The following is a 19,375-nucleotide window of genomic DNA, read 5'->3' on the forward strand; positions in this document are numbered from 1 at the left end:
TCCAAATTGGTGGAATTTAAGCACATCCCTACTCCAACTCAAATGAATGCCTTTGATGCCTGCAAGGTTAATAAGAAACTGACAGGAAGTCAGACAGATTGCCATGAGATGTCAGATGCCGACAGCTCCCCTCCAGGGTTTCTCTAGGATGCCCAGTACTAAGTAGGTTCAGGCAGTATCCTGAGAGATAAGTCGATTGACACCACCGCTGTGGGAAAATTGCCTACGTATTGAGCTTCAGTCATTAACTGGAGAATTCCCCAGGGTTGCAGTGTTTCTTTGCATGCATGAGGTCTGTTTTCTGAGCAACTACATGTCATATGAATCTTGTCATCTCTGTTATTAACTCGGCTGAGAATTCACAAGTCCCTCTGCGTGAAACAATATATACACTAGAGGAAGGAGCTGGAATATGTAAATCTTTGCTTAGGGAATCACTTTCTTTTCTGGGCAAAGAGCAAATCGTTTAAAGGATCTATCTAAGCAATTTCATTGCAGGCAATCTGCAAAAAATAGATTTAATTAATTATCTTCTGTCCATTTTTTTAAAAAAGACAGAGAATGGAAATGTTTGCATACTGGATGGCTCAAAGCGCTGGCACTGGATCCCTGTGCCTAATAAGCCCTTTCCACATGAGAAATGCAACACGTGTGGTTTGGGGGAAAGTGGAATTGTAGCATCTGGTCCTGCTCCTGACCTATGCATGTCTAGCAGTCTGTGCAAACAGATCCTGTGTGCATACAAGCTATGTGTATAGGCTGTATGCATGGGTTTAGGAACCCTGAGAAAAGCAGAGTACCCAGTGGTGTGGACAAACCTGTGTAAGTACAGTTTGTATGTGCTTGAAGGATAGCCCATATGGTGCCCTCCAGATGTTATCAGACCATAGCTCCCATCACCCTTGACCATTGGCCATGATGGCTAGAACTGATGGAAACTGAAGCTCAAGAACATCTGGAGGGCACCATGTTGGTTACCCTTTAGGCCCTGTTTGCACATTCTATAAATGGAGGGGGGGGTTCTTGATCACATGCAGTGAACCCTCGGAGCTGTTGTTGTTGTTATTATCATCATCGGCTTTGTAAAACAAAAAGTCTCTAAGCAACTTGGCAAAATAAAATACAGTACATAAAACCAGGAAAAACAACAACAATACAAAATCCATAACATGCTCATCCAGCAACATATTAATAAGGACCATGTCCTACTCAACCCACTAAAAGATAAGTGCCAATATAGGAGGCAACATTAACCAAAGGCCTAGATGAACAGAAGGGTCTTAGCCTGGCACGTTAAGTCTACCAAGGATAGCACTAGGTGGGTCTCCTTGGGTCTCCTTAGACTTCATAATGAACACATGGCTGCCTGGCATGCACAGTCCCCCTCTCACCCCCCATGCATTTTCATATGTCTGGAAAGACACAGTCTTCTTAATATCTTTAGGGAGGAGGGAGGGTGCTGCTGTGACCCTGCTGTCCTCTACACTTGTTTCTTCTTCCTGGTTTTAATGAGTCTCTTTTCAAAAACCAGTAGAGCAAGGCTGGATTAAATATCGGGCCAAGGAGACCATGGAGTAGAGATCCAGTTGTGCTGTGTCTCCAACCAGAATTCACTTATGTGGTCAGAACTTTCAGATATAGTAAGTGTGCTCATGCTTTTTGTGTGCTTGTATCCTTTAAAATTCACTGCTCCATGACTTCCGGGAAGGGTGACTTCGCTTGTGCCTGCTTTTGGGACGGGCTCCCGCCTCAAAAGAAGCTTATTCAGATATAAATCAGTCAGAACATTTTTTTTTTTGACTGATGAAATTTCTCCCGGGCAGGGAGAAACGTAGAGATCAACCTCAAAGCCTGTTTTTGTTGGGAGGACTGGATTTCATTAATTTATGAGATAAGGTCCAGCCAACAATGCCGGACGGACTTCCTAACAAGCTCTATCTGCTTAAGCGATACGTTTATCTTTTCTTTAAAGAGAGAATGGACTAACAGGCAAGCACCCTTCTTTCTATTATTTTTTTTACTTGGTTTAAATTGTTGCAGCAAAAGGAGATTTGTCAGATTGATCGGCTTTGGACAACTTCTGGGTGAGATATAGCTCTTCTCTGTTATTCACGAAATTAACAGCTTATCTCTGTTTCTGTCGCAAAAAGCTGTCCTGGAAGTGCATTCTAAAGATAATAAACAGAAGAGGGATTTCTATTCCTGATTTCTATTCCGAGGAATATTATATTGTCTGGGACTATTCTCTTTTTGGTCTATTTTATTTTGACGAATCTGCTTCTTCACGACGCCACTAACTGTTTTGATGCTGGGAACTAAATTTGTTTTGCATTCTTGAACATAGAGAGATAAGGCAGGTTGCTCTGTTTATACTGTGATGTCATCAAGCCTGGAATATTAACCCAATTGTTGCTGAAATAAGAAGTGGTTCTTCTTTATTTTTGTTTTGCTTTGTTTTCGTGGTTTTAAAAATGGCAATCAAGAAAGTGGCTGAGAATCTGGAAGTAATTATGTTTCAGAAAATAATGGATGAGATTGAGATAACGAAACAAACCCTGCGACAGGGTAGTAAGGAGCTGAAAATTGAACTGAGCAAAATGACGCAGGAGCTTAAAGAAATAGGGGATCCTGTGAGAGAGGAGAATGAGATCAGAGATGAGAAAAGAAAAAATAAAGGGAAGATACAAGCCCTGGAGATTGGAACAAATGTGGAATTGGAAAAAGATCTGGAGTTTATGGATTTTAGAAATAAAATCTACTGTTTGGAATTTAACGTTATCTCTGAAGAAATTAATGAAGATATTAGAGATAAAGTTATCAATGGCTTGGATAATCTTCTGGACTGGAATGATGTGATGGAGCTTGATATAGAGAAAATCTATGGAATTAACTGCAGCCATGTGACAATGGAAAAACTCTTAAGAGATGAGCCAGTGCATTTTGTAAAAAAGAAGAACACAGATATGACTTTACAACAGTATTTCAGCAACTTATTCAGAATGGATGGCAAGAAAATATTTGGGATAGAGGAAATTCCCATCAGACTCTTATTATATGACTATGGCTACAACAGCAAGATTATTATGGAATACTGATAATGGAAGATTGGACACTGAAATTACTGGACTTAACAGGACTATTGAAGATGGAAGATGGAACTAATAGGGATAATGGAGTAATGGCTATTGAAATTATTGGACCTAACAGATTCTGATGAGATGGATTAATCGAAATGTTTATTTGGACTATGGTTATGACAATAAGATTATTATAATTATTAACGAGATGGATTAATTGACATGTTTATTTGGAGAAAAATTGATAGATATATTTCTTGAATTGAAACCTCTCTTTGACTTTTTGTGGAAAGAATAAAGTAATGTTTATGAGATTTGATGATTAATTAAGATAACTACTGGAGGAAAGTGATTTTATAATATGATTTAAGAGACAGGATTGTTATATATTGTAGACCTATAACTGATTTGATATGTGACAAATGGGAAGTCAACATTTTATTTTTTTTTGTTTAATCATTTTTGTTTTGTTTTGTTTTTTGTCTTTGAATGTTTTATGATTTTGTTTTCTATGTTTTATGAAAATTTGAATAAAAATTATTGTAAAAAAAAAAAAAAATTCACTGCTCCAGGTGGTAGAGTTTGAGGAGAGAAGATCACAGGCAGGGGAAAAGGCTGTGAGACACTTGTCAATATGCCCCACCCAGCTGGTTCTGCAGTTCACAGATTCTACTCGACCCTTAAACAAGTTAAATATCTCCATGGCTGAGAAAGAAAATGCAGTGATGGCTTCTCCTGCTGTAGGCTTCTTTTGGCTCCATTGCTCTCCTGTGAGACAAGACGAGGTCATCACTTCTTCTCGACCCAGAGGGGGAGCAGGTGCCCTCTGAAGGGAGCCCACTCTGACTGCTCCACTCTGATGTTAAATGTACAAGGTGGCCAAGGGTTGTTTTTATCTTTTTAAATTTCCAAAATAAGGGTCTCATGCTGCTCACAGTAGCATATGCCCCTCTCTGCCTGTACTTCCTAGAAGAGTGTCAGAGCAACACAATATGCAACGTTTGGCATTGCTGTGAAGCCACTCCAGGAAGTGTGGCAAGAGGAAAACAGCCAGTCACACTTCCGGTCACATGGCAGCTAAAACTGCTTACTCCACTCTGAGTGGCATGAGACCCTTCTTTTAAATATGGTTAAAACAGGTCAAAGCAATCCTCCCCTACCTGATACATTTAAAGTAAGTGGCGGCCTCCACTCTCTCCCCTTTCTGAGAAGGACCAAAACCCCTCAGCCAGCTTGGAGGCCCCAGACTGATCTGAGCAGCACCTCTGCTCTGGTTACAATGAAAGAACCAGGGACACATGAGGATGTCTGACAAGGAAAAAACAGCATTGAGCCAGGCTGCCTGTTCAGGGGCATTTAGCAAATACTGCTTGACTTCTGCAACCAGTCTTAGACACTCTTGTAGGCATAAGGAAAGGAGCCAGTAAAAAAAAGTTGACAAGTCTGCCTATGTGACAAAGTGCAAGCTTTCTCTACAGGGCAGTTACTATTGTGCAGACCTGTGTGTGTCTTGAGAGAGAGAGAGAGGAGCATGGCATTTTAAGGATCTACACATTGACTTTCAAAACAAAAATTCTCCCATGTTTTTTACGATGGCCGTGTGCCTTACTTTACAGATGACAATCCTGTATTTGAGGGGGTCTTCAAATTTTAGGGATGCAGAACCAGTGGCTCTCCAGGTGTTCCTGCACTACAACTCCCATCTCACCTGACCATTGGCTGATCTGGCTGGGGCTGATGGGAGTTGGAGTCCAACAGCATCTGGAGGGTCACAGGTTCCCTATCTCTGCTCTGTTTGAATGGCTCACTAGTCTAAGGCCAGTTGAAGAATAAAGAACCGCAAGGAGTCTTGAATTTGCTCATCAACTGTTTGCATCTGGACAGTAGACTGAGGAGACCAACAGGTCAGAATCTTCCCCACTATGGCGAGATGCATTGTTTCAACATTTGCATATAGCAAATGCAAATTGGTGTTCTCTTTTTTGGTGATGCATTTGGTAATCATTGTTTCTATATTTGCATATAACATATGCAAATTGGTGTCCTCTTTCTTGGCAGTTCTTTTTTATGATGCTTTAGGGACCATCCCAAAGCTTTCCCAATGTGGCTTGCAATCTATATTTAAAAAAACTATGTGTGCATGTGCATCATTTTAAACACTGAATAGAAGCATAAATATAATTCCTAATCTAGAGTATTGTCACAGGTAACACATTGTTTCCATTTAAAACAGAAATAACAGTTTAAGAATCCAGCCCACCATTTTTAACCAAAGGTACGTTGAAATTAAAAAAGTCTTTTAAGAGGATCCCTAGCTTGAGGAGAGTCAAGGAAGTGAGAAGGTTTGGGCGGGGGGGAACAGGAGGAGAAACAAGGCTGTTTGGTAATTGCATCTACCCTGGATTGCACACCCCATAGCTTTTGCAATGTGTCGCTTTTTCTGAATGCTCAACTGCACAGCCTTCACATTATTTTAACCTACTTTCTCTGTAGCAAAGAGCAGCGGAAGTGAAACCTCATTTCTCATGGGAAAACTGAACACTCCTTCTAAGTCCATCCTTCCCTCTTTCCCCAATATGCCACGCAACAGCCGAAGGGGATAGGAATCTAGCATGAGTTAGTTATTGCCTGTACACCTTTGAACCTGCCTTTCGATAACACAAACCTGACGGTGGTGGGGGAAGCACAGCTGCTCCATTCTTCTCCTCTAATTCCTAGTTTGTCATCCCTGCCTGCCACCCTGCTTTGTACAGACTCAGCAAGAGGGCAATACAGTTATATAAGCACAGAGAGGAAAAGGGGGGGGATCTATCATATTCATTTCCCACCCAGATAGTCTGTTTTACATGTTTGCAGCCTTTTTCTGGCTGCCTCCACACCACTCAAAATGTTGAAAACCTTTCATCCATGGGTAGGGTGGCCCAGGCACAAAGGGAGGCAGGGATCCTGCTTCTTTACTAGTGGCACAGAAGAGATAGTTTCAGCAGGTGTAGGTTACTGAGTTTTCCTCTTCTACACAACTATTAAAGCTGCAGCCTTATCCTGTTTTGCACCTAGCTGTCCTATCCTGATTTAATCTGAAGGAAGCAGATTTGGGAGTTTTAGATCAGCTGGCATCCCCTGAGTCTTTGGGCGAGGAGGACTTGGGGCTGTTGTGTAAGTGTCCCAGCTGAAATGTAATTCCTTCCTCTGACCAGCAGCCCTGGTGGTGCAGCAGGAAGGATGGCACTAGGCTCCAATCCAATCCATACTAGGGATTAGGGTTGCCAGGTCTCTGGTTTTTGCCTGGGGACTCCAGTTTTTTTGGGTCCTCTTCCAGGTCTCTGGGTGAGTCACCTTAATGTGCAGACTATTAGCTTTCATGCTTTTAAAAATTAGGTTTCTAGGTGTTCTGGTTCAAAAGATATAACCCAAAAAGTCACACACACCCTCAACTTCTGTTAGTATCGGCTGCTCTAATCTCTGCCCTTTCAGGTTTTTAGTCAATAAGTGAAGTCAGGGTTGTGATTGACATGATTTGTTAACCTCCAGGTAATACCTAAGCCCACAGTTTCCTTTTCCTGCCTGTCTCACATCAGGAATTCAGTAAACATACAGCTTTCAGCAGCATAAAGAGTACTTTCTCTGTACAGGATTGGGACTTGCATCTGAGTAAACATGCTTAGGATTGCACTACAACAGAAGTTCACAGCAGGATCTTGGTAGGCATAAAGTGTATATGCAGGGTTTTTTAATTACTTGCAAAAATGGCATATTATACATGTTATCTTTCAAATAATTTTTGAACATAAGTTTTAAAAAGTGTACATGCTGCAGTGTTATATTTTTCTAATTAAGAAGTCGAACAAGTTTAAATTTTACTGGACTGTTGAAGAGTAAATTTTCTGGGAGTAAAGCTGCAATGCTAATTCCACATACCTGGGAGTAGGACTTACTTTAATTAATTTATTTATATATTATTTTATTTATATCCCGCCCTTCCTCCCAGCAGGAGCCCAAAACACTTTGAGAACAAAAGCACTAAAAACACTTTAACCATCATAAAAACAGATTTTAAAATACGTTAAAACAAAACATCTTTAAAAACATTTTTTTTAAAAAGCTTTCAAGACTTTTTTTAAAAAAGGTTAATTTTTTTTAAAAAAACATATTAAAAAGGAATTCCAACACAGAAGTAGACTGGGATAAGGTCTCAACTTAAAAGTCTTGTTGAAAGAGGAAGGTCTTCAATAGGCACTGAAAAGATAACAGAGATGGCACCTGTCTAATATTTAAGGGGAGGAAATTCCACAGGGTAGGTGCCGCCACGCTAAAGGTCCATTTCCTATGTTGTGCAGAACATACCTCCTGATGATAGTATCTGCAGGAGGCCCTCACCTGCAGAGTGCAGTGATCAACTGGGTATATGATAAGACGGTCTTTCAGGTATCCTGGTCCCAAGCTGTATGGGGCTTTGTACACCAATACTAGAACCTTGAACTTGGCCCGGTAGTAAATGGGCAGCCAGTGGAATTCTTTCAGCAGTGGGGTGACATGTTGGTGATACCCTGCCCCAGTAAGCAGTCTCGCCACCGCATTTTGCACCAGTTGCAACTTCCAGACCAACCTTAAGGGCAGCCCCACATATAATGCATTATAATAATCCAGCCTGGAGTTTACCAGTGCATGGACAACAGTGGTCAGGCTATCCTGGTCCAGAAATGGCCGCAGTTGTCTTACCAGCTGAAGCTGGTAAAAGGTGCTCCTAGCCACTGAGGACACCTGGGCCTCTAGCGACAAAGATGGATCCAGGAGCACCCCCAGACTATGAACCTGCTCTTTCAGAGGGAGTACAACCCCATCCAAAGCAGGCAACTGACCAATTATCTGAACTCGGGAATCAGCAACCCACAGTGCCTCCATCTTGCTAGGATTCAGACTCAGTTTATTGGCCCTCATCCTGTCCACCACCGAGTCCAGGCAGCGGTCAAGGGCTTCCACGGCCTCTCCCAATTTAGATGTTACGAAGAAATAGAGCTGGGTATCATTAGCATACTGCAGACAACTTGCCCCAAATCTCCTGATGACTGCTTCCAAGGGCTTCATATAGATGTTAAACAGCTGGGGGGAAAGATGGTGCCCTGCGGCATCCCACAGCACAACTGTCAGGGGGCCTAAAGACAGTCACCCAATGCTATTCTCTGATAACGACCTTGGAGATAGGATCGGAACCACTGTAAAACAGTGCCTTCAATACCCATCTCACCAAGTTGGCCCAGAAGGATACCGTGGTCAATCGTATCAAAAGCCGCTGAGAGAGCAAGTAAGAATAACAGGGTCGCACTCCCCCTGTCCTTCTCCTGATAAAGGTCATCCATCAGGGCGAACAAGGCCGATTCAGTCCCATAACCAGGCCTGAAGCCAGAATTCCAGAATGGGTCAAGATAATCTGTTTCATCCAAGAGTACTTGCAATTGCTGTGCCACAACCCTCTCAATCACCTTCCCTAAAAAGGGGGTATTTGCAACCGGTCGGTACTTGTCACAAACCAATGGGTCCAGGCTGGGCTTTTTCAGGAGTGGTCGGATCACTGCCTCTTTCAAGGTGGCTGGAACCACTCCCTCCCACAATGATGTGTTGACCACACCCTGGATCCACTTGGTCAATCCCCCTCGGCAAGCTTTAATAAGCCAAGAAGGGCAAGGGTCGAGAGGACACGTTGCTGGCCACATAAGTGCAAGCACCTTGTCTACGTCATCAGGCCACATCAACTGAAACCGTTCCCAAGAAGTTGCAGCAGGCGTTCCACTGGACACCTCATTGGGGATTACAGTAGATGTGGATGGGGCATCAAGACTGCTACGGAGGCGAGCAACTTTACATTCAAATTGCCTTGCAAACAATTCACAGTGGGCCTCCGAAGGGTCTAAAACTCCATTTCCTGGAGCTGATGTCAACAGACTCCTGACAATATGGAAAAGCTCCCCTGGACAGCTACTTGAGGTTGCGATGGAGGCACAAAAGTGGCCCTTCTTTGCCACCCTCATCGCCACATAGTAGGCACACTTATAATGTTTTACTTGTGCCCGATCAGCCTCACAGCACATCTTTCGCCTCTTGCACTCTAGCTGTCATCCAGCTTGTTTCATTGCCCATAGCTCACTGGTGTACCAAGGTGCAAACCGGGCTCCACAATGCTGGAGAAGGCGCTCAGGGGCAACCATGTCAAGGTGCAGGCACTCACAGCCAGCTCCAAGACAGAGTGGTTTCCTGGCGACTGAGATGGAAGTTCTGTAGACCACAACAACTCCTCACCCCTGTCCCTGCAGCCTATGCTGGTGTTGTACCAAGTATCCAGGTGGGCAAAGCTGGGTCAGATCAACTCCCAGCTCACCCACCCAGGTGTCAGTAATGCACACCAAATTGGCACCTTCATCCACAATCAAATTATGGATGAGAGTGGTCTTATTGTGTACCGATCTGGCATTAAACAACAACACACACAGGCCAGTGGGCACAGCAGATGAGCAACGAGAAACCCCTCCATGAGAGGAGTGGGAGCAAGGAAAAAGGTGCAGATAGCCTTGCCCTCGTCTTCTATGGTAATTCACCATATCCCCATGGCTATATTTCCTTCTACCCATGATCACTGAAATTGGAGTGGCATCACCCATGTTCCTCCTTCCTCCATGTTCCAAGCCTTTTAAGTTGAGACCTATCCCAGTCTGCATCTGTGTCAGAATTGTTTAATATGTTTTTAATAATGTTTTTAACCCCTTTTAAGGTTGTTTTTTTAAATTGTTTTTAATGCTGTTTTGTATTAATGTATTTTAAGATCTGTTTTTATGAAGTGTTAAAGTTTTTTGGTGCTTTGTTTGCCGCCCTGGGCTCCTGGTGGGAGGAAGGGTAGGATACAAATTAATTAATTAATTAAATAAATAAATAATAGACATGGTTAGGATTGTGCTGAAAATCAATGGGACTTTTGAGTGAATATAGAAAAGGATTGTGTTGCAAATCTTTTCCCCTCTAATCGTTTTTTAAAAAGCAGTTAGGCATGGCTTACTTAGATGTCACTGCTTTTATTTGGCAGGAAACTAATACTTTAAAAAAATGTTCTGCAATGACCAACTGGTTTTGACAATATACTATTATATGGGGTGTATGTATTTGTACATATCCAGTGTGTGTGTATGTGGAATATTTCCAACAACCCTGTGAGGTAGGGTTGGAAACCAATGCAGCTCACAACAAGAAATAAATCCATTTAAAATCCAATAACCATAAAACAAGTATAAAACAGTTGCAAAACAGCTTAAAGTGGCATGATTCTGAATTTTGGATTGGGTGAGTGAAGTTCCTTATCACTGAATTGCAGTCCTGTGCATGCTTCCCTGTTTAAGCCCCATTGAATACATTGGGACTTGCTTGTGAGTAAACATGCATAGGATTACACTATAAATTTACAGGTTGTGTACATATCTTTGAAATTCATGCTTATATAAATATTTCTTCATACTATGTCTTGATATGTATCTGATTTCACACTATGGTTGCAAAATATTTACAAATTATTTCCTCTACATTTTAAGTGTGCCCTTCTTCCTTGGGGTGGCCATGGCCCCCCTCCATTATTTTTACCCTAATGGGCAGAGTAGGCTGAGAGACGTAGCCCATGGTTACCCAGTAAACTTTGTAGCTTATTTCCATTTTAAAATGTAAGTAAAATGATTTATATGCAGACAAAGTTTATGCAGATCCACATAATACATTTCAAGCACATCCAACTCACATTTAAAGTGCATGACTTCCCCCAAGTATCCTGGGAAGTGGTCAAATGGTCTGACTTGGTTTAAGGCAGATTCCTTTGTTCCTAAAAGAGGAAAGAAATCCAAGGGCCACAGTGACTTCAAAATTTATGTATTTTATTTACAACATTTATTACTGCTTTATTGTAAAAAAACCTCAAAGCAGTTTATAGAAGGAATTAAAACAATAAAGTTATTGGCAAAAACAGTTAAAGGCAGGCATTTAAAAACATTCAAAGTAATAAAACCCATAATGAATTAAAAACAGATAAAAAAACACAGTAGCTTCTAGATGCCTGGGTAGGCTTGCCTAAACAAAAATGTTTTTAGCAGATGCCAAAATGAGTACAATGAAGTGCCTGCCTAATGTAAATAGGCAGGGAGTTCCAAAGTGTAAGTACTGCCACACAAGAGGATCGATTTTTGACAAAAGCAGAACAAGTACTATGTGGAACCCGTAACATGGAAAACACACCTGGCAAATCAGCAACCAGTGCAGATTTCAGAGCAAAGATATTATGTGCTGATAGGGTCTCACTCATGTCAGCAATCATGCCACAGCAGTCTGCACTAACTGCAGCCCCTGGGTTAGGTTGTGCTGCATGGGGATTTCTGTGACCTTGGCTGATTGGCTGTCAGAATTTTTTTTAGGGAATCTGACTGGTTGTGGGATGCTGAGTTTTCTGTCTTACTCATAGGAATCTTGTTGTGGTTGGTATGGTATGGCATTTAGGAAATCATCACTGTCTTTTATTTTTGTTTTTCTGTTTTCTTTTCATTTATCTCTGACCTCACTCCCTTGCATCCATAGAAACAACAGTGGTTCCATGTGCCCAGCTTAACCCTTTAAACCCACCAGTGATGCACTTTGTTGGTTACATGACAGTTTGTTTCTTGCTCAATAGTGATAAAAGAGAATTCACATACTGGGAAGTGTGGCTTCAATTGCTGTTGTTCCCAAGCTACTATCTGTGAAGGTAGACCAAACCATATGTGTTTTCTCTGTGTCAATTATTACTCACTGGAGTTTATAGCAGCCCACAGGGTAGGCAGGAAAGGGTAGAGAATCTTCTTACTCATTTCTCAAACCTCTCTCTGCAGTGAAGGGTCAAGTCTGTAAAGAAGTTTGGAGCAGAGACTTTAAAAGGCAGGCAGGACATTCCAAGCAAGGGGTTGCCAACCCTGCTTGGATATGGATACCAGAGCTTGGAAGTAACTCGTTATTTTTAACGAGTTACTTGTAATTCGTTACAATTTTAAATAACGAGTGGGTAATTCCATTACATTTGGCAAGTAACGGAACAACTAGTAATTTCCCTACTTTTCAGCTGCAACTTTAACATTTCCACGTTAGGTTGCACGTTACTTGGGGGCGGGAACAAGGGGAAGACAGCTCCTGGCTGTGATTGGTTAACACAAGACATGTGCCTCACACTGATTGGACCTCTGCGCAGACTCTCTCTTCCCTCGTGATCTGTGTTAGGATGCACGAGGGAAGAGGTGAATAGGCAGGGCCTGCTAGCGTCTGACAGGATAAAATGGACGCCGGAGGAAAAAGCCAGGGCAAGGACAACGGAGAAGGCAGCAGCAGAATGGCGAAGAGCTGTGGAGGTGAGTGACGATGATTCGTGTGTGTGTGTGTGTGTGTGTGTGTGTGTGTGTGTGTGTGTGTGTGTGTGTGTGTGTGTGTGTGCGCCCCCGTGGCACCTTTCTGCCCCCTGCAGCACCGTTCTGCCCCCCCCACTGCCTCTCCTTGCCTCTGCCGCCCCCTCCATCAATCACAAGGCACTTCTGAAACTTCGGCCTTCTCTTCCTTCCCCCCCTTTTTGAACTCTCCCCCTTGTTCCCATGCCTACCTGTGTGCTGTATTTATCCAGACAGAGCACTCCTGCCTTTTAAAATGCCGGCTAGCTTTTTATTGTATATTTATTTGAACTCCATCTTTCTTTTTATTTGTATTTTTGTCCTGTTTAATCACAAGACTGAATTGTATGTGGGACAAAAACTGTCTCAGTAATAATAATAATAATAATAATAATAATAATAATAATAATAATAATAATAATAATAAAAAATCATTAGGCGTATAACAAATGGCTTAAGGCTGATTTTTTTGTTCTTGGCAGAGATGAGGTGAGAAGTAGGGTCCTTGCAGCTCCTCCTCTCAGTCCCCCAGCTCTCAAACTCATGTTCTGTGAGAAAGAGAGAGATTCCCAGTCCCAGAGAGAGATAGACTGCTGACAATCTCTGCTAATATCTATACAAATGTACATAACATGCATCACCTGAACTCACATGATCTAGAGTTACCTTAGATCTTGCAAGATTTGCAAATGAGAAGCAATAGGGTTATATTAGTTCTGATTGTCTATTGGGCTATCATAGGTTATATGTTTTTTTCATTTTCTATGGCAAAAACTCCAACTTCAGTGGAATTTATGTGATGTGTTCTAATCATTTGAATTTGGCTAATGAATGCTTTATTCTTTCATCAGAACTTTAGCAGTAGTACTAAAATATTAATAAAAAAGAAAAGGGAAAGAAAAAATACTTTACATACATCATTCAGCTGTATTGCTAATTATAGATATAGATATAAAAGATAAACGGCATTTTGTCAAAAGTATTTTTGTCTACATTTTATACCTCATCCTTGGTTTTCCAAGCTTGGCATGGAATGCTTCTCATACAGAATGAATTTGAAATGCTGCATATTTATTATCATAATCATCATATTCAAAATAAAAAATATATATGTACCGCCTTCAAGTTGATTCCAACTTATGGTGACCCTATGAATAGGGTTTTCATGAGGCTGAGAGGCAGTGACTGGCCCAAGGTCACCCAGTGAGCTTCATGGCTATGTGGGGATTTGAACCCTAGTCTCATTTTGTTCTCACAACAACCCTGTGAGATAGTAGGTTAGACTGGCCCAGGCAGGGATATTCAGTGAGCAAAAATGATGCAAATAGGATCTCTTTTAATTGTGCTATCGACCTGCTTACTTCCACTCTGACTGGGGGATCTTGCAGCATGGGGAAGAGATGGGGGCACATCACAGCTGAAGTTCACCCATATAGGAGCATTATCTCTTGTTTATTACAGAGACGCCTGTTGCAGGTTTTGCTGCTGAGAGCAGCAGTCAGTTAGTGCGGCCACTTGAGTCACAGCTTGTTGATCCTGAGGAGGCAAAACTAGAAAGTGAGGTTCAGAAAGGAGGCCCTGTGCATGAGGAGGAGGAGAGCATGAAGCGGTGCCAGTTGCCCACAGCCACATCTGCAGAACAGCAAGTACCATGGTTTGGCTTTGAGAAAGCTTGTACATTTGTGAGCCAGAGTGGGGAAAATGTTGTTGTACGATGCAGTTACTGTCTTCCAAGGATCAAAAATCTGAGATCAGCTGTTTCCTCCTCATCCAATGTGAAGAAACATTTTGAGGTAAGCCTTTGTCATGCTGGTCCTCAAAGAGTGTCCATTGTCTATTTATGTTTAAATTGTGAAGTTCCTCTTCCATTTTTTCTTGGATTCATGCTTTGTTCTTCTTCCTCAGAGGGCACACCCTGACAAGCTGAGAGCAATTGAAGAAGCAATAAAGGCAAGGAGACGTGGCCTTCCTGAACCAATGCATGACACCCCTCCTCCCAAAATGCTGAAGCAGCAGCAGACAACCCTTGAGAGGTGGGGATCTGGCAGGGAGCCTGTCACCCAGAGCAATCTCGACGGGAGAATCATTGATTTCATTGTAGAGGAGACATTACCACTTCAGACTGTGGACAAACCATCATTCATTAATCTGGTTCGCACTGGACTCCCCAAAGATCTCACCATCATATGTGCCAAGACTCTGAGAGACAGAATTGAGAAGAGAGCATGCCACATGAGAGAAACTCTTGCAAACCGAATGGGTGCTGTGGCATATATAGCAACCACTGCAGATTGTTGGACCAATGGCAAGAAGAGTTACTTTGGGGTAACAGCCCACTGGATCAACCCAACTACCCTGAAACATGAGGTCGGGGCCTTGGCTTGTAAGCGTCTGAAGGGGCGCCATACATACGATATCCTTTCAAAAGCACTGCATGATGTACATGTGCAGTACAGGATCCACAACAAAGTTATGTGCACTACTACAGACAATGGCTCCAACTTTGTGAAAGCATTCAGAGTTTTCATGGCCAAAGAACCAGTGCAAGCTGCAGGCACCAGTGACGATGATGGTGATAACCAGGAGGAGGAGGAGGCTGAGGTGGAGTTTGTGCCTATCTGTGAGATCCTGGACACAGGACCTGAGGCAGAGGAAGAAGCTGCAGACTCAGGAGAGGATTTTGTTTTACCACCACACCAGAGATGTGCTAGCCACACCCTCAACCTTGTGGCAACACAAGACATAGAGGCCATGCTTTCTGACTCCTCCAAAAGTAGTCTTCTTGGTCCTTTCAAGAAACAGTTTCGTTCCTTGATGGGAAAGTGCAGCAAGTTGTGGTCCAAGCAGAACCAGTCAGCCCAGATTGCTGAGTATATCCATGCGCAATATGGTGTGTATCTGAAGGTACCGAATAAGAGCAGGTGGAATTCCACCTTTGATGCGTTGAAGCAACTACATGAGCTCCTGTCAACTGTGCCACTAAAAATGCATGCCATAATGGACCGCTGCTCCTTGTCCAGGATCACAGCTGCTGAGATTGAAGTGGTCCAGGAATCCACAGAGATTATGGAGCCACTAGCCCAGTCCCTAGATATCCTGCAACGGGAGAACGGCATGTTCATGGGGTATTTGCTACCAACGCTCTGCAATCTGGACCGCAAGTTAGAAGGACTGGAAAACAAACCTGAGAGGTACACATACTGTTTTCAGCTGCTGAGAAGTGTGCGCGAAGCCCTAAGAAAGCGGTTTGCAGCTATCTGGGAGGACAAGAGGCTTCTTCTGGCAGCCTGCCTACACCCTCGCTTCAAACTAGATTGGCTGGAATCGTGTCAGGCCACCACCCATACCAACAAGTAAGAACATTAGGGAAGCCCTTTGGGTGGATTACTCCAAGGGAAATGTTGTCTCAAGGGAGGCATCAGAGGGCTTAAGGTGGTAGGCAGGGGCTGGGCCTTTTCTTCCTGGGGCTCCTCATCACAACCTTGGGTTGCTGCAGGTAATCCTTAAGGGTCTGCTGTGCTGCCCCATGAGTGTGGTGACTTGGTCACCTTCCTACCTTCCATGTCATCATCCACAGGCTGGACCCTGAACCAGGGGACATGACAAGCATCAGGAAATGAAGAGCAGATGATGGTTTCCTAACATATATGTATTAACATATCCTCTCTCTTTCTTAGATACACAATGGAAGCCTTGTTGAAAGCTGAAATAAAGATGGGTGTACTTAATGAGGACAGTGATCAGTCTTCAGATAAAGACCAGGAAGGAGATGACTTAGAAGATGACTTCTTTAACTTTCTGCCCCAGGGCAAGAAGTCAGCAGTGGACACTGCTGAGGAGGAACTGGTGAGGTACCTGAGGTCTCCCAGCAGGGAAGTGTCATCACTCCATGGCTTTCCACGTGTGCTGCGGTGTTTTTTGCAGCACAACACAGGCATGCCTTCAAGCGCCGCAGTAGAACGCCTGTTCAGTACTGGTGGCAACGTAATGACTGTAAAAAGACATTCCTTGTCTGACATGCTCTTTGAGCATCTTGTTCTTTTGAGACATAACAGAAACATATTATAAAAGCATTTCAAGTGTAAAATTTGATTTCAAGAGTTGGGGTATCTTCATTGCTTGGGGGCATGTGAGATTCTGTTATGCCATTATGTTAATCTTATGGATAATTTTTTTTATTCTACTACCCCCTGTGTGTGTGTGTTTATTTTTAATATTGTTTTAGGCTTCTTAGATGTGCAGCAGCCAAGGCCAGCACCTTGTAGGAGTTTTTTTTAAAAAGTAACTGAAATGTAATTGTAGTGATTACTTTTGAGAAAAAGTAAAGTAATCAGTTACTTTCAGAGCAATTGCAATTGTAACGGTAATTACTACTTTTTTGGGCCAAGTAATTGTAACTGTAATTTATTACTTTTTAAAAGTAATCTTCCAAGCTCTGATGGATACCATTGCAGAGGATCCCTAGTCGAGCCTTACCAACAGCACAATCCTAACAATATCTACCCAGAAGTAAGTCCTGAAGTTCTAGGGGGTTAGTCCCTTAGTAAGTGTGTTTACAATTGCAACATTCAAGGATGTCCATCTTTACTCCTGAGTGCTCCCATCTAACATCTCCACAACACTAGGCTCCCTCCTTCCTACAATGGCCTTCTGGTGACTGGCCTGGCCTAAGGGCGCTTAAACTCTTCTTGCTAGAAGCAAGTAGGCTAGATTAAATGTTCCTTACCCAGGCTTTCTAAGCAGGTAAGAAGGATTGATTCCGTCACTTCAGCTAGACCTGGAAACACCATCATTTAGCAAAGATTTTTATGTTAATTTCCACTCAGAGAAATCGTTTTGTTTGAGTGCTATGCTCCAAGCAACTGTGATTGATGCTTAATGTATCATGCTTAATGACATCACTAGGGCCTGCCCTCTGTGACATCACTAGGGCCCACCCCAATGACATCACTAGCGCCCACCCCCATGACATCACTAGGGCCGGCCCTGAAATCTCAGGGTTTGGGATGCTTCTGACCTGGCAACCCTACTAGGGATGTGCTGCTTTCTGTCCAATTCAGATTTGGTCCCAAATTTTCTATTAATTTGCTTATTCTCTGTCATTAAAGATCAGATTTTTATGCAGCAATTTTCCACAGCTATTTTTGAAAACAGATTTTTTAAAAGCCCCTAAAATATTGTTAAGAATTATAATTTTATTGATATTTCCTTTCATTTATTGATATTTCCTTAAAAATATCAATATTAATATTAAATATTAAAATGGATCATTAAAAGCAGCTAGTGGACAAAGAAGGAACTTGGATCAATACTGGCCTGTTAGGGTGATGGAATGCTTTCGTACTGGCACCGGCCAACTGATCCCATCCCTAATGCACATTTACCTGGGAGTAAGTCCCATTGAATTCAGTGGGACTTACTTCTGAGTGTATACACACAGGGTTCTTGGCCTGCAAGCTGGAGCCAGGGAAGACTCACATCTTCATTATCAGGCTGCATGGATGGACAGGCCCAGTGTCAGCATATGAGATGGTCAGGCAGAAAACAGAGCCTCAGGACCCTACAGAGCCCAACACTACTGATACTAGGCTGTGGCATACCTTTATTATTATTTTTAATTTAAAAAATATGTTGAGGGCCTAGCAGTGAGAAGGGAAAGGCCAGGTCTGTTGGCTACTGCAGCAGCTATCTTCACTACCAGTCTCTCCCTCCAACCATACTGAGCCACACTCCCAAGGAGCATTCCTCTGCAATGCTGCTTTGAGAATACGTGCATACCACATCAGTTATGAAAGGGGCTTTCATGTTTTTATTCTTCACTTGTCCCTTAATGTGAATAAAAGGGTAGCCTTTCCTGGATATAGATTCCTTGTGTTTTAAATGAATAAGCTCTCAATGATACACCTCTGGGCCCTTCCCAAATGGTCCAATATGTGTACATTTTGCACTTGGGTATCTACACCTGTTGTATCAGAAGGTGTCCTTGCCGTCAAGGTCAGAGTAGCCAACTTGTAGCTCACAGTTGCTATCCAACTCCTGGAAAAAACATGTGGCCCTAGAAGCCATGCCAAATGTGATGCATGATATGGCAAAAAGTTTTCCTAAACAGTTTTGACTTGAAACAAATAGAAGAGTGCTTTCCCAATTGCAAGAGATCCCATGGTTTAATGTTACAGCTTCTCTCAGGTATTTATGCAGTGCCTCAACTATTCCTACATTCTTGTGTGTATCATAACTATGAAGGCTTTATTTCCAGAAGCAGGGTCAGTATGAGAAATGTCACCGCCTGAGGCAAAACAGCAACTGGTGGCCCCACCACCCCAAGCTCAGGTGCTTAAGACTCGAGGCTGATCAGTTTATTTTGGCAGAAAATTCCACAAATGCCTGTCCCCCGCTCCCTGGCAGCAAGAATTCCAGAACAATAAAAACAAACTATTCATGATGCTTTCATGACATCCAAAATTAGCTACCTGAGGCAGCTGCCCCCTCTGCCTAATAGTAGGGCTGGGCCGTCCAGAAGGTGCCAGCTCAAGTATGAACTCTGGCCACCTATGGGGGAAAGTTCAGTTTCTGTGACAAAGTACACTTTGTACTGGCCCTCTGATGATTGGCACCACAAGGCTTTTGGTGGTCTCTCATAAAAACTGTGACTTTGAAACATGTACAACATGATACAGCCGCCCTGAGTGCCTTATTGTAGGGTAGAAGGGCGGGATAGAAATATTTTAAATAAAATAAAATAAATAAATGGGCTATGGGATAGGTAAAAATCCAGCCTAGACTTTCTTTTCTTTTCTTTTGCATTGGCCTTGCCGAATTCTAGATTATCTCTGAGGGTATGTTTGCACCAGCCTGCCTTCCCTTTAG

This window comes from Rhineura floridana, chromosome 1 (genome assembly GCF_030035675.1).
Source record: "Rhineura floridana isolate rRhiFlo1 chromosome 1, rRhiFlo1.hap2, whole genome shotgun sequence".
NCBI lineage: Eukaryota > Metazoa > Chordata > Lepidosauria > Squamata > Rhineuridae > Rhineura > Rhineura floridana.